Raw genomic sequence first — 15503 nt, 5'->3', positions numbered from 1 at the left:
TTTGTTAACTTCTCAGAACACAGCGACACACCTAACACAGGCGGAGATAGGTCCCACACAAGTATCAGACCACGCCATGATTTGGATTACACTAGACTGGGGTATTGACCAAAAACGCCCGTTTTGCTGGAGATTCCCGAGGGCATTATACCATGACACAACATTTCATTCCTTTATACGGGAGAAGTGGAAGGACTATGCGGAACTAAACAGGGAAAGCTATCAGCGGGATCCAATACTTTTCTGGGAAGCAGCCAAAGCTGTGTTGCGGGGACATATTATTTCATACTCGGTCCATAAAAAGAAAGCTAGAGAAGCTGAAATGCTGCGACTGGAGGCAAGGGTACGGAGACTTAGACAAATTTATGGACAGACACATTCCGCTACACACAGGAAATTGTATATGGAGACACAAATGGAGCTAAATCAATTGATACACACTCGCACGCAGCAGTCTCAAATATATTATAAGTACCAGATGTACAAGCATGCTAACAAGCAGGGAAAATTGTTGGCGCGGTTGGTTCATCAAGTAGGGGGCAGAAGATGGGTGACACAAATCCGAGACACACAGGGAAAGAGCCAACATACGAACACAGACATTAATAAGGTTTTTGAAACTTTTTACACCCAATTGTATGCTCCTCCCCCGGAGGAGGGTTTAGAGGCGAAAGCATACCTAGAGGGACAAAAGCTTCCACAACTTACCAGACAACAACAGGAGATATTGGAGGTAGATATTACTGAAGACGAAGTCAGTTGGAATATAAGAGCTAGCTCCCTATATAAATCACCTGGGGTAGATGGATTTACAGCAGAGTGGTATAAAATTCTAGTGGAGGATATTGCACCTTGTATGGCCAAGGTATTCAATTCCCATGTGCACAGAGGAGAAATGCCGAGTTCATTGAGGACGGCGCAGATAATTGTTTTACTAAAGCCAGGAAAAGACCCGAGCCGAGCAGAATCTTATAGGCCTATATCTTTACTATCATTTGAGGCTAAATTATTTGCAAAGATCTTAGCTAATAGGCTGGCTAGGTTTCTTCCACAATTGGTGCTAGATCCGCAGGTGGGATTTATACGAGAACGTTCAGTGGCAAAGAACTTGAGAAAAATACTGCTAGCATTGGAACAGGCAAAGTATGGGAGTACCCCCTCACTACTTATCAGCTTTGATGCGCATAAAGCGTTTGATAGAGTGAGGTGGGACTTCATGTTTGCAGTCTTGGAGACTTACGGAATAGGAGGTTTTTTTAAGAGGGCCATACACACAATATATAAGAACCCAGTGGCAGAGGTGTCGGTGAATGGAGAGACCTCCTGCCAGTTTCCTATAGCTAGAGGAACAAGACAGGGATGCCCCCCCTCTCACCTTTATTGTTTGTATTGGTGTTGGACCCTTTAATCCGGGACATCACAGGCATCGAGACTGTGCGGGGAGTCTGCCTAGGCACCGAGCAATTTAAAATTTCTGCCTTTGCGGATGATCTCTTGGTCATCCTTCAGAGCCCAAAGGAGTCGCTGCCAGCTCTTTTGGAAATATTTAAAGAATATGGGGATTTCTCAGGATTTTGCCTAAACTTAGATAAATCTGAAGTACAATCATTGTGGATGTCAGATGAAGAGTGGACACAATTAAATTGTCCTTTTAGGAGAACGGACCGCTCGTTTCTGTACCTTGGAGTGCAGTTGCCAGGAGATCCAGTACACCTATATCAACTAAATGTGTCTCGATTATTTGCACACACGAAACAAATGCTAGAGAAGTGGGATAATTTGCCAATATCACTATCTGGGAGGATTTCGTTGTTCAATATGATACTTTTCCCAAGGTGGCTTTACTGTTTCCAGATTTTGCCAATTTATCTGACTAAAAGGGATTGGAAAAAGTTGATGGGCCTGCTTTCAAAATTTTTCTGGCATAAAAGGCGACCACAGATAGGCTGGCAAAATATGATGGATCCATGGGATAGAGGGGGATTTGGGGTCTTGGATTTACGGCAATATAATAAAGCATGTTTGCTAAGACATATAGGGGATTGGATGTTGGGAACCTCATACTATACTCCAAGGGAACTGGAAGAGGATTGGGTCCATCCCTTGAAACTACAATTTGTTTTGCAGGCACGGTTAACCACATTGCCAGCGCACCTACGTAGGAATATAGTGATCAGTCCCCTTAGAATGGTATGGAAAGAACTGAGTCGGTTATGGTTGTTTGATGAACACCAGAGCAGACTTTTACCTATAACAGGGAATGGAGAGTTTCTACCAGGTATAGAAAGTCCAAGATTCAAACGATGGGCACAAAAAGGGATAATCCTCTTACAAGACATAGTGGACTCTGAAGGGAATATCATAAATTTGGATTCTCTGGGAATGGGAGATTTAATGTGGATGGACAAATTTGCATACCATCAGATTTCACATTACATTGCCAGTATCCCACATCAATCACTTGTTATAGACGTGCTTACCATGCTAGAAAACCTTTTTGAAATGCCCAATGAGGAGGCAATCTCTATCTCACTACTACATAAAAGGCTAATGCAAAATACTACACAGAGAACGCTGGCGCACTTGGTGGGGAAGTGGTCAGAGGATTTACAAAAAGAAATCACTACACAAAGATTATTGAGAAGCATGAGACAGATACCAAAGAGAATAAGCAACGCGGACCTTAGGGAATGTCAGGGCAGAGTGCTATTCCGAGCATATACCTCCAAGTTTCGACTATATAAAATGGGAGGGGTGGAATCACCACAATGTGACAAGTGCGGAGGGCCACAATGCACATACTTTCATGCCATGTGGGACTGCCCAGAGATAAAGCGCTTTTGGATACGGGGGGGGTACTTTTATGGAATACATACTGAATAAACACATACCACTGAGACCAGAGAGTGTGTTGTTGGGGGAGGAGGCGCTGGGGGTTTCTGGTGCTGTCTATCATAATTTACTGTTGTATAGAGCATTTCTAATAGGTAAAAAATGTATTCTGGCCAATTGGGTTCAAAAAGAGGCTCCCACATATTGGCAGTGGCGCAATAGAGTCCATGCGTTATTGCTAATGGAGCTGCGAGATGTGCAATGGAAAGTTAAGAGACAAAAGGAGTTTTACTTAATATGGAAATGTTATATACAAGTTTTGGCCCCAAGAGCACGCAGTGCAGTTCTCAACCAATTAGGGGGCCTTTGATAGAGTGTACCTTATTACACCTGGTGACAGCCACACCCAGCTTTTAGAGAACTGACCTTGGGAAAGGGGGGGAAGGGGAGGGGAGAGGGGCGGGGGAGGGAGGGGAGGGGTTATGGGAGAGAGGGGGGAAGGAATTGACAAGTTTAAGATTTTTGGAAGATGGTTAACATTAGAAGAATTCTCGTTTATTTGTTGAAGAGGGGTTAATAATATTAGTAGAAGTCGGCTCATGTGAGCCTATGGAAGTAGCTGGGGACAGGACTGTGAGGTATTTTTCCATCATTACTTTGCTGTATTAATGTTCGGGTGATGGGAAATAGTTTGGGAAACCAATGTACTTGGAGAAATGACATTGTTGTGACATAAATGGGACGGGACATTCTTTAATGAAGGAAAAAATGAACATGATACACAACTTTAAGATTGTAATGTTTTATTGATTGTTCAATAAAAAACTGTTTAAAACTAAAACAGGTTCTCAAAACCTGGCCCAACAGCACACAAATTGAAACATGCAAATTTGCACCTACTCCAAAACTAGGGCGTGTATGCTATCCCTCGGATTTTATATATGGCGCTCAAAATTGTGTGCGCGCATTTGGGCATGTGCCTAATTTGCAAACATAATTTAATTGAGTAATAAGCCAATTAGCGTCAATAATAGGGTGCTAACAATCCGTTCTTGGTGTTAATTGGCAGCAATTGCATTTATGCACACATCATGCTACATGCTATTCTATAAAGATGCGCATGTAAATCTTTTAGGGGTCCTTTTACCAAGCTGTGGTAAAAAGGGCCCTGTGTTAGTGGCAGGGGTTGTTTTTGCCACGCACTGTGGCCCTTTTTTCCATAGTGAGTAAAAAGCTGAAAATAGCCATGGCGATGCGGTAAGATTGCTCTTACCGCATGGCCATGTGAGGGGGAGCACTTATCACCACCCATTGAGGTGGCGGTAAGGGCTCCCGCGCTAACCCAGCGGTAACAGGGTAACATGTGGCACTGCCCGACTACCACCGGGTTAGCACCACGCTAAAAAACACGGGCCGATTTTCCCTAGCACCGGAAATGGCACGCACTGGGGCTGGAACTACCACCAGCGCCCACGTTGGGCCGGCGGTAGGTCCAGATTAGCATGCAGTAAGCCTGCGTTGGGCTTACCGCCACTTTGTAAAAGTGACCCTCAGTATGCAACTGAAAAGGGAGCATGGCCATGGAAGGAGAATGGGCGGGTCAGGGGCGTTCATTAAAGATACGCACATTATTATAGAATTCAGGGGTTCACACCTAATTTACATGCAAGGTTTACACTAGGTTTCAGTTAGTGTAAATCCTCACAGATCCCGGCGCTACGCACTATTCTATAAACAGCATCCAGCTCAGAGTGCCATTTATAGAATAGCACTCAGGACTCATTTTTCTCAATGCCCAAATCTGGGCCCCATTTATTTATTTATTTGTTGCATTTGTAGCCCACATTTTCCCACCTATTTGCAGGCTCAATGTGGCTTACATTATGCTGTAGTGGCGATCGCCTTTATCGGAATGAGAAATACAGAGTGGTATTGCATTAAAGTTACAGAATCTAGTCTTAAGCGTTGTAAAGAGTATGTAGGAAAGGCCCCAAAGGAACCCGGGGATAGGCCAGAATACCCCCGTTATAGGCAGGCATTCCCCAGAAAAAAACTAGAAATAAAGAACTACAACTCCCAGCATGCCCCAAGGGAGCCTGGGGATAAGAGAAACTATGTGCATTCCCAGGAGTCACCAGAGGAGGGCCACAGGGGAAGGAGTAAGGCTGATTCTCCAACCTGGTGGAAGAGGGGGTGGAACAAGTGGGTGGAGAAAGAAGGGACTCCAAAGAACTTTAATGAAGAAAAGGGTGAGCAGCTGGGAGAAGGGCGGGGTGAAGAGAATATGGATTGGGCTCCTGAGGGGAGAGAGGAGGAGAGTGAGCCTTGCCCTATGGAGTTGACTGAACCGGAGAACACCCTGGAAGAGCCGATGGACTTTTCAGCTCTGGCGCAGCGAAAGCCAAGAAAGTAGCGGGGCCAAGCCGGGTCATGCGGGAGGAGGTCAGGTAGGAGTAAGACTGACCAAGAGGGTGGGACCCTAGGCTTTGAGCCCGCGCAAAGCCATTACTGGGTTTTGGAAAGCCTAGCTGTACTGAGCTGTGTTTTAAAGCTTGGCTAAAATTGAACAGTGTTTTTGAAAGCCTAGCTGGACTGAGCTGTATTTGAAGCTTGGCTAAAATTGAACTGTGTTTTTGAAAGCCTAGCTGGACTGAGCTGTGTTGGAAGCTTGGCTAAAATTGAACTGTGTTTTGAAAGCCTAGCTGGACTGAGCTGTATTTGAAGCTTGGCTAAAATTGAACTGTGTTTTTGAAAGCCTAGCTGGACTGAGCTGTGTTTGAAGCTTGGCTAAAATTGAACTGTGTTTTGAAAGCCTAGCTGCACTGAGCTGTGTTTGAAGCTTGGCTAAAATTGAACGGTGTTTTGAAACCAGGGCTGAATTGAGCTGTGTGGTTTTTTTTTTTTCTTCTTTTTACTGCTACTCTCCAGGAGACCGGGAGAGGAAGCAGCGGTTGAAGCCTGCACGCTGCAGCATTGTTTGTTGTTTTGGGGAAAAGGGGAGCCATACAGGAGTGGGTTTTGTTTTCTTTGTTTTTGTGAAAGGGCTGCAACCTAGGAGAAAAGAGGATCCACTTTACAGCGTGTACCCAGGTACTTTATAAAGTACACATGTACATCACAACTCTGCCTCCCCTCCACCCACACTACACTCCAAGAATATCTATGTATGATCTTGCAAGCATCCACACTCACATGCATGTAAACGGCTGTGCAATTTAATAAAAAGGCCTTTCCGTGCTTAAAAATGGTGTGAAGTGCTGAAAGAGCTTTATAAAATTAAACCTGTATATACACATATTTTTTTTAGTATCATATAAGTGGAAGCGTCTGCCTCAACCACTAGCTGGAGCTATAGCTCTGAAAGCACAGAAAAGAAGAACATTATCTGAAAATGGAGCCCATTTTGTTTTGTTTTTAAGAATTAAAAATCATTTAGCAGAGTTCAGAAACATAAAAGCATATATTAAGTAATTACAGGGCTTTTTTGAGGGGGTACTTGGGGGTACTGAGTACCGGCACCTTTTCCATTGTCTGCTAAAATTGACCCATTGTCCCCAAGTTTTAATGAAAGAGCTCAGGCTCTACACACCAATTCTGCCTTGTCATAGGTTCTGTGACTGGTTGCAGGGGGCCTGGCTATTGTGGGGAGGGTCCCTCAGTGATTACCCCCACCCCTGAAGGGTGGCCTAGTATTTGAGTACCGGCACCTTTTTTGCTAGAAAAAGTGCACTGAGTAATTATAAAGTAAAATGAAACTTACATGTTCAGCTACGACTACTAAACAATGCTTGGAAAGAAGAAATTAATAGACGGACACACAGAGGTCACTAACAACTACAATATATCAGGATTAATAGGGCTGAAACATTTCTGAAGCTAATAATAAATCAGACTTAGAAAACACTCACTGCTAAGGTAAGCATGAGAGTGAAACATTCATGGCCATGTAAAATTTTGCATTCTACCTGGTGTGTTCCTGTGTACTGCTACAGACATTCCTACAGCTACTACACCCCACCGCAAGAGGCCATACCACATTTAGGGCACAGTTTACTAAGCTGCCTATGGGTGTCTCTAACGATAGCATGCACTAATTTTTAACGCACGCTAAAAACATTAGCACTGCTATAATGCGGCTTAGTAAACAGGGCCATTACCCCCCTGTTTACTAAAGCTTAGCTTGAGTTACCTGCAGCAGGGCCCATTTTATTCCTGTGTGCTGCAGATAACTCGAGCTAAGCTTTAGTAAACAACCCCCTATTAGAGATCCTTCTGTAATGTTTTTCTAACATTTTAGGTATTAGTGTCTACATGAACTGAACATTTCTTAAATCTTAAGAGGTTTGCCCCTTTCAGTGTCCTGTCTGAGTGCCTTGTAACAGCAGGGGAGGAAATTTGGCGTAGAAGTATTCATTTACTAATGAGTTTAGTGCATTTTTTCTCAACTTCTTCAAATCAGGTATCCACTAAGTTGAACAAATTTCAGCTTACCCCTGAGCTCTGATCAACAGAGACTTTGAAATGGACATCCCAAAAACTAACATATTCAAATCACGAAATAGGAAATAAAATTACGTTTTCTACCATTGTTGTCTGGTCATTTTATTTTTCTAATTGTGTTGGTCCGAGCCATTGTATTCTTTGAAAATGGGCCTGCTTATTCCCAGCTAGAGTGAAAATGAGGTTTGGCTTTGCTCTTTCCAAAATAAGTTGTAGATGAGAAATGGGAATCTATTGTTTGCTATTTTATGCTGCTGTTTCACCCTGTATTTTTTTGGAGGAAGGTGGGTGAGGGAAGGCGTGATCAGGGCCAGTGCAAAAGTATTAGGCACCCTAGAAACATAGAATCATGATGGCAGATAAGGGCCAAATAGCCCATCCAATCTGCCCTTTCTCAGTAACCACTTATTCCACCTTTTCCTAAGGGATCCCATGTGCTTGTCCCACTGTTTCTTAAATTCTGACATAGTCCTCATCTCCACGACCTCCACCGGGAGGCCATTCTATGCATCCACCACCTTTACCATGAAAGAGTATATTCTTGGATTCCTCCTAAGCCTATTTTCTCTTAACTTCATACTATGCCCTCTGATTCCAGAGTTTTTCTTCAAAAGGCTCACCTGCTATACATTAATGCCTCTGATGTATTTAAACATCTCTGTCATATCCCCTTTCTCATGCCTCTCTTCCAATGTATACATGTTGAGGTTCATAAGCCTGTCCATATATGTGTTATGATTGAAACTGCTTACAGTTTTGTAGCCTCCCTCTAGACCGACTCCATCCTGTTTATATCTTTCTGTAGGTGCGGTCTCCAGAAATGTATGCAGCACTCTAAGAGGTAGATGCACTAAACGTTTTTCATCGTTAAATGAGCCCTCAGGGAAGAATTTCCTATCCTTTCCATGCACTTAAGCCTATTTTCCGACGACAGTAGCAGCTAACGAAAACGGAATGGAGATGAGCAATTAGTGTGAAAACCCCATTGAAACGACATGCACTAACCTTTTCCGATTGCCTTTACGCAGGAAAAAGGCAGGAAAACTAACGAGAGGTCTGGACCTCTCGTTAGGACAGCTCTGTGCCAGGAAAAAGTGTTAAGTGAAAAAATAAACAAACTTTGAGCCAATCCCAGCACATTAGCAGAGCTAAAAGCGCTGTGATTGGTCCAAAGGACCTCAGAAAACACATAAAAAAATAAAAATAAAAAAAGGATCGGGAGGGGGCAAGGGCGCTCATCAGGAGCGTCCTGTACGGACGGCCTTGCCCCCCCCCCCCGCTGCTCCCCACTTTCCGCCGCTCCCCCCACCCCGAAAAAGCAAACTTCTAGAAGCCCCTGCCCCCCTCCCTTCATCACTACTCTCTCACCTCAGCTCCGCCTCCCGACATCCTCCGTCCGTGCCCCGCCCCCTTTTGGGGTCGTCGCCGCCATTCCCCTCCTCCATCGGGCCCCCCTTCCTCTTACCGGGCCCGTGCAGCGCCTCTCTCCTCTGTCCGAAGGCGCTGCACGGGCAAGAAGAAAGCTGAATCAGCTGATGCCTGCCTTCGCGATGGCGCGTCTTTCTCCTGCTGCGCCCGCCCCTGTCTGACGTCAGTAACCTACGTAGGTTACCGACGTCAGAAAGGGGCGGGCCCAGCAGGAGAAAGACGCGCCATCGAAGCTGGGCAAAGGCAGGCATCAGGCTTTCTTCTTGCCCGTGCAGCGCCTTCGGACAGAGGAGAGAGGCGCTGCACGGGCCCGGTAAGAGGGAGGGGGGCCCGATGGAAGAGGGGAATGGCGGCGACGACCCCAAAAGGGGGCGGGGCACAGGACAGAGGATGTCGGGAGGCGGAGCTGAGGTGACAGAGTAGTGAGGAAGGGAGGGGGACCGGGGCAGCTAGCATTTTGCTTTTTCGGGGTAGGGGGAGCGGCGGAAAGTGGCGAGCAGCGGGGCGGGGGGGGGGCAAGGCCGTCCGTACAGGACGCTCCTGATGAGCGCCCTTGCCCCCTCCCGACCCTTTTTTTTATTTTTGTTTTGATTTGATTTGGGAGCCATGTGCTTGTGATTTGACTGTGTTTTGACTGTTTGTGGCATGCGCAGAGCAGCTAACATAACGCTTGGCTGCTCTGCGCATGATTTGGGGGCCGATTAACGATGTGTATTGTGATTCTTTGGTACATTGTACGTTTCAATACCGATCTCAGCATGTGTGACTTTTTTTGTTGGTGCATTTTTCGTTATTTTAAAATCGTTAGGGACTTTAACGATTTAGATTTTTTTACGTTTGGTTGCTGCATCTGCCTCTAAATGGGGCCTCACCAGAGACATCTACAAGGGCATTATCACCTCTTTTTTCCTGTTGGTCATCCCTCACCTTATGACTGTCGCCTTTTCTACCTGTTTGGCCACCTTAAGGTTATCAGACACAATCACCCCCAAGTACTGCTCTTCTTTTGTACACAGAAGCACTTCAGCCTCTAGTCCCAATCTTCTTTTGTACACAGAAGGACTTCACCCCCTATATTGTACCATTCCTTACAGCGATGTTGTAGAGAAGTCCCACCTCCAGTCTGGCAGCCCCTGTGCTGCCTTGGAGGAGGGAGGTCTCTGAAAAAGGAGAGCATCACGCTGGAGAATTTAGAAGTAATCCTGTAGCCAAGACCAGCCCATCAGGGGATGCAATATCCTCTTGCACCGAGGATGTGTCTCCAAAAACTTCTGCCCAGGCAGGAAGGGTTAGGACAGCTGTTGTAGTTGGTGATTCGATTATTAGGAGTGTAGATAGCTGGGTGGCTGGTGGACCTGAGGATTGTCTGGTTATTTGCCTGCCTGGTGCGATGGTAGCAGACCTCATACATCACCTAGATAGGATTTTAGTGCTGGTGAGGAGCCAGCTGTCTTGGTACATGTGGGTACCAATGACAAAGGAAAATATGGTAGGGAGTTTGTGGAAACCAAATTTAAGCTCCTACGTAGAAATCCAGATTCTCCAGGGTAGCATTTCCCGTTCCATTTGCAGGAGCCAAGAGTCAGGCAGAGCTCCGAAGTCTCAATGCATGGTTGAGACGATGGTGCAGGGATGAAGGATCTAGATTTGTTAGGAACTGGGCAACATTCTGGGGTAGGGGCAGCCTGTTTCAAAAGGATGGGCTCCACCTTAACTGGGATGGAACCAGGCTGCTAGCATCAACATTTAAAAAGGAGATAGAGCAGCTTTTAAACTAGAAATTGGGGTAAGGCCAACAGTCACTCAAAAGTTCATGGTTCGGAATAAGGTATCTTTAAAAGATATCACCAAAACAAGGACGGTAGGGCATCCTGATAACGAGGTTGCAATTGAAGCCATAAAGGATCAGGTGTCTTTAAATAAAGAGCCGACAGATTTTCAAGACTGCAAATTAACACTGTCAACTTGTGAATAGGAACAACAAACATTGTTTCAAATGTTTATATGCAAATGCCAGAAGCCTAAGAGTTAGAATATATTGCACTAAATGAAAAGATAGATATAATAGGCATTTCTGAGTCCTAATGGAAGAAAGATAACCAGTGGAACACTGTCATAACAGGGTACAAATTATATCGTAGTGATAGGGTGTACGGATTGGTGGAGGGGTAGCATTATATGTTAAAGAGGACTTTGAATCAAATAGACTAAAAATTCTACAGGACACGAAACACATCTTAGAATCCCTATGGATAGAAATTCCACAGTCAAACATTCAGCCTTACGCAGGGGCGGACTGAGAGTAATCTAGCCCCCCCCCCCTCTGACCCCCCCCACCGCCGCCCCGATCCCCAAGGCTGCCGCCCCCCCTTATTCCCACCACTGCCACCCCTGTTGCCCCTGCCCCCTCACATGCTACCGCCATCCCTGCAGCCCTTACCTTACTCCATGTCCAGCAGCATGTCCTCCAATTTCCACTTTCCCACCTTCCTCCATCCCTGATGCTGCTGAGCATGCTGTTGCTGCTGCCCATGGTGGCTCCACAGTTTAAAATTGCATCTGTGATGTCTCACAGTAGTCTCGCAAGAGTTTGCGGCCACTATTTTAAACTGCGGCGCTTGCACAGGACACAGGCAGTGGCGGTGTGTGGAGGCAGAGGCAGCGGTGGGTAAGGGCCTGTGGGCCCTCGGGCACTGCCCAGGTGCCCAAATGGTCTGTCCGCCCCTAGCCTTACGCCACACTCTCTCATTAATATTCATTTCTCTAGTCTATCAGCTCCTCCTCCAAAATTTTGGTAATTAAAATTTACCATTGTGATCACAATATCAACAACTTGGAAAGCTAAAGGTGGACAAAGCCATGGGACCGGACGGGATCCACCCCAGAATATTGAGGGAGCTCAGAGAGGTTCTGGCGGGTCCTCTTCAAGATTTGTTTAATAAATCCTTGGAGACGGGAGAGGTTCCGAGGGATTGGAGAACGGCGGATGTGGTCCCTCTTCACAAAAGTGGTGATAGGGAAGAAGCTGGAAACTACAGGCCGGTAAGCCTCTCTTCGGTTATTGGAAAAGTAATGGAAGCCATGCTGAAGGAAAGGATAGTGAATTTCCTGGAAGCCAATAAGTTGCAAGATCCGAGACAACATGGTTTTACCAGAGGGAAATCGTGCCAAACGAATCTCATTGAATTCTTTGATTGGGTAACTGGAGAATTAAATCATCGATGTGCTATAGACGTAATCTACTTAAATTTTAGCAAAGCTTTTGACACGGTTCCCCACAGGAGGCTCTTAAATAAACTCGATGGGCTGAAGATAGGTCCCGAAGTGGTGAACTGGATTAGGAACTGGTTGACGGACAGACGACAGAGGTGGTGGTAAATGGAGTTCGCTCGGAGGAGGGAAAGGTGAGTAGTGGAGTGCCTCAGGGATCGGTGCTGGAGCCGATTCTGTTCAATATATTTGTGAGTGACATTGCCGTAGGGTTAGAAGGTAAAGTTTGCCTATTTGCGGATGATACTAAGATTTGTAACAGAATGGACACCTGGGAGGGAGTGGAAAGCATGAAAAAGGATCTCAGGAAGCTAGAAGAATGGTCTAAGGTTTGGCAATTAAAATTCAATGCGAAGAAATGCAAAGTGATGCACTTAGGGAGTAGAAACCCAAGAGAGACATGTGTTAGGCGGTGAGAGTCTGATAGGTACTGAGGGGGAGAGGGATCTTGGGGTGATAGTATCCGATGATCTGAAGGCGACGAAACAGTGTGACAAGGCGGTGGCTGTAGCGAGAAGGTTGCTAGGCTTTATAGAGAGAGGTGTGATCAGTAGAAGAAAGGAAGTGTTGATGCCCCTGTACAAGTCGTTGGTCAGGCCCCACCTGGAGTATTGTGTTCAGTTTTGGAGGCCATACCTTGCGAAGGATGATAAAAAAATGGAAGCGGTGCAAAGAAAAGCTACGAGAATGGTACGGGATTTGCGTTCCAAGACGTATGAGAGAGACTTGCTTACCTGAACATGTATACCCTGGAGGAAAGGAGGAACAGGGGTGATATGATACAGACGTTCAAATATTTGAAAGGTATTAATCCGCAAACAATTCTTTTCCGGAGATGGGAAGGCGGCAGAACAAGAGGACATGAAATGAGGTTGAAGGGGGGCAGCCTCAGGAAAGATGTCAGGAAGTATTTTTTCACGGAGAGGGTGGTGGATGCTTGGAATGCCCTCCCGCGGGAGGTGGTGGAGATGAAAACGGTAATGGAATTCAAACATGCGTGGGATATGCATAAAGGAATCCTGTTGCAGAAGGAATGGATCCTCAGAAGCTTAGCCGAAATTGGGTGGCGGAGCAGGTGGGGGGAAGAGGGGTTGGTGGTTGGGAGGCGAGGATAGTGGAGAGCAGACTTATACGGTCTGTGCCAAAGCCGGTGATGGGAGGTGGGACTGGTGGTTGGGAGGCGGGAAGTACTGCTGTGCAGACTTGTACGGTCTGTGCCCTGAATAAGGCAGGTACAAATCAAGGTAAGGTTTACACATATGTTGTCTTGTTGGGCAGACTGGATGGACCGTGCAGGTCTTTTTCTGCCGTCATCTACTATGTTACTATGTTACCCTTCAATAATTATATAAAATATATAACTGGACAGCATACTTGTAAATATTAAACTTTGTTTTGCAGGTAAAAGTCCATGCTATGGTTGTTTTGTTTTGACCCAGAGGGCACCCAAATTGGCAAACACTCTATAAAGGAAAGTAGACATATACCCGCATACGCGCTTAGGCAGGAGCACTTACATCAGCCATAGAGCTGGTGTAAAAGTGTGCACCTATGTTCTAGAAATATGCATGTAACTTATTCACTGCACCCTCTAAGCTGATCAGGAGTCCTGTAACGACATTGCTACCAGTGGGGTGCTGCTTCAATATTGTGTTTTCAATGGCTAGGGATAGGCTTGTCTATGCCTCACTATTGAAAATGTATCTTGAAACAGTTTTTATTGAAGTTTCAAACAAATACACACCCCAAATGGGGAGAAAAAAAAACAGAACAGTAAGTCATAGCAACCCCATCCAGCGGAGCAAAATACTTAATCCTCCTACATCAAACTGCCCCCAAACCTACACCCCCCCCCCCCCATACCCCTAGCCCCTTTATCTAGTGGCAAAACAGATGGAACAATTATCCAAGGGGGTCTGGACTCTTCTACGGAAGTCTTGTAAGATTGCCTCTTGAACTCTTGGCAGCCATTTTGAAGTGGCACCGGGAGCAAGACAGGTCAGCAGCCATGCCGGGCAGGAAAGAGGGGGGCTCTTTCCAGCCCGAAAGATGCCACTAGACCACCAGGGCACAATAATAAGTAAAGGAAGGGAGGGGAGGATAGGACACCCTGAAGCCCACCTTCCCGTCTGCCCACCAGCCTGCCCATTCGTCTGCAAACCTGGACGAACAAGCAGGTTGGCAAAATCCGCCCAGATGCCCCCCAGTGTCCTCAAAAAGAGGACATGTCCGGGTAAAACCGGACATATGGTAACCCTACCCTCAGGAACCTTTGGTCCGACACAATATAGCAGTTTTTATGAGTTAAATGTAACCATGATCTGAATCCACAAATGTCTAACCTCCTCCCCAATAAGTGCAGATCATAACTAGAATATTTCTCCATGGAAGTCATAATACAATTATTCTGATTCTCATGTCATCGGAGAGGTAGCAACATAAAGCTCTGTACCCAGGGCCGCCGAGAGGCGGGGACAGGGGGGACAAGATTCCCGGGGCCTGGGCCTCCAAGGGGGCCCGGCGCCGCAGTCCCACCCACCACCGGGCCCCTTCCACCCGAACCCCCGCCAGCAGAAGTGCTGTCTTCTGTTCTGACTCTGGTGTGCGCGGCCCACACAGACGCGCTCCTCTCAGCTGATCTTCGCTGTACTCTGCAGGGCTTCTGTGCGTCTGTGCATCTGACGTGCAGGATGTCAGATGCACAGAAGCCCAGCAGAGTACAGCGAAGATCAGCTGAGAGGAGCACGTCTGTGTGGGCCGCACACACCGAAGTCAGAAGACAGCACTTCTGCTGAAGGGGGTTTGGGTGGAAGGGGCCCGGCCCGGTGGCAGAGGCGGGTGGGATTGTGCCGCCGGGCCCCCCTCGGGGGGGGGGGCGATGACAAACTGGGGGGGGGTGGCAATGGGGGCGGGGCCCAGGGGGCGGGGCCCGGGGGCGGCCTTGTCCCGGGCCTGGCCCAGTCTCTCGGCAGCCCTGTCTGTACCAGGCACATTGTGAAATGCAAAACCTAAAGAAAATCCACTCAACATACATTTAGCAAACATGTTATACAACTGTAGCACTAATGCAATGATTCAGACAGCAACAGCAAGTACTCTACCTATTACTCCTGGGGAAATTTGGTGTAAAATGAAAATTTCTGCACAAAAATGTTAGAAATTCTGTGCACAGTATTTTAAAATTTTGCATATTTATTTGTAATTTTTTATGCAGAATTTCCCCAATCATAAGGCCTAACTTCTCCCCCAGCTTCTTCCTTCACCAGTAATGTTGCTCTCCAGGTTCCACCCTGCTATGTTCTCTCTCTCCAACTTAGCTTCAGGCTGTACCCTCCCCACCCTGATTTAGCTTGAACCCCTTTCCACAGCTTTCTCTACCCCCAAGTTCTTTCTCTCCACTTAGTCCCCAACCCCTCCCTCTCTGTATTCTCTCGCTCCTTGCTTCCACATTACCATGTTTTCCTCTGCTGACC

Source organism: Microcaecilia unicolor, chromosome 7 (genome assembly GCF_901765095.1).
Source record: "Microcaecilia unicolor chromosome 7, aMicUni1.1, whole genome shotgun sequence".
Lineage (NCBI taxonomy): Eukaryota > Metazoa > Chordata > Amphibia > Gymnophiona > Siphonopidae > Microcaecilia > Microcaecilia unicolor.
This window is presented reverse-complemented; position numbering follows the sequence as displayed.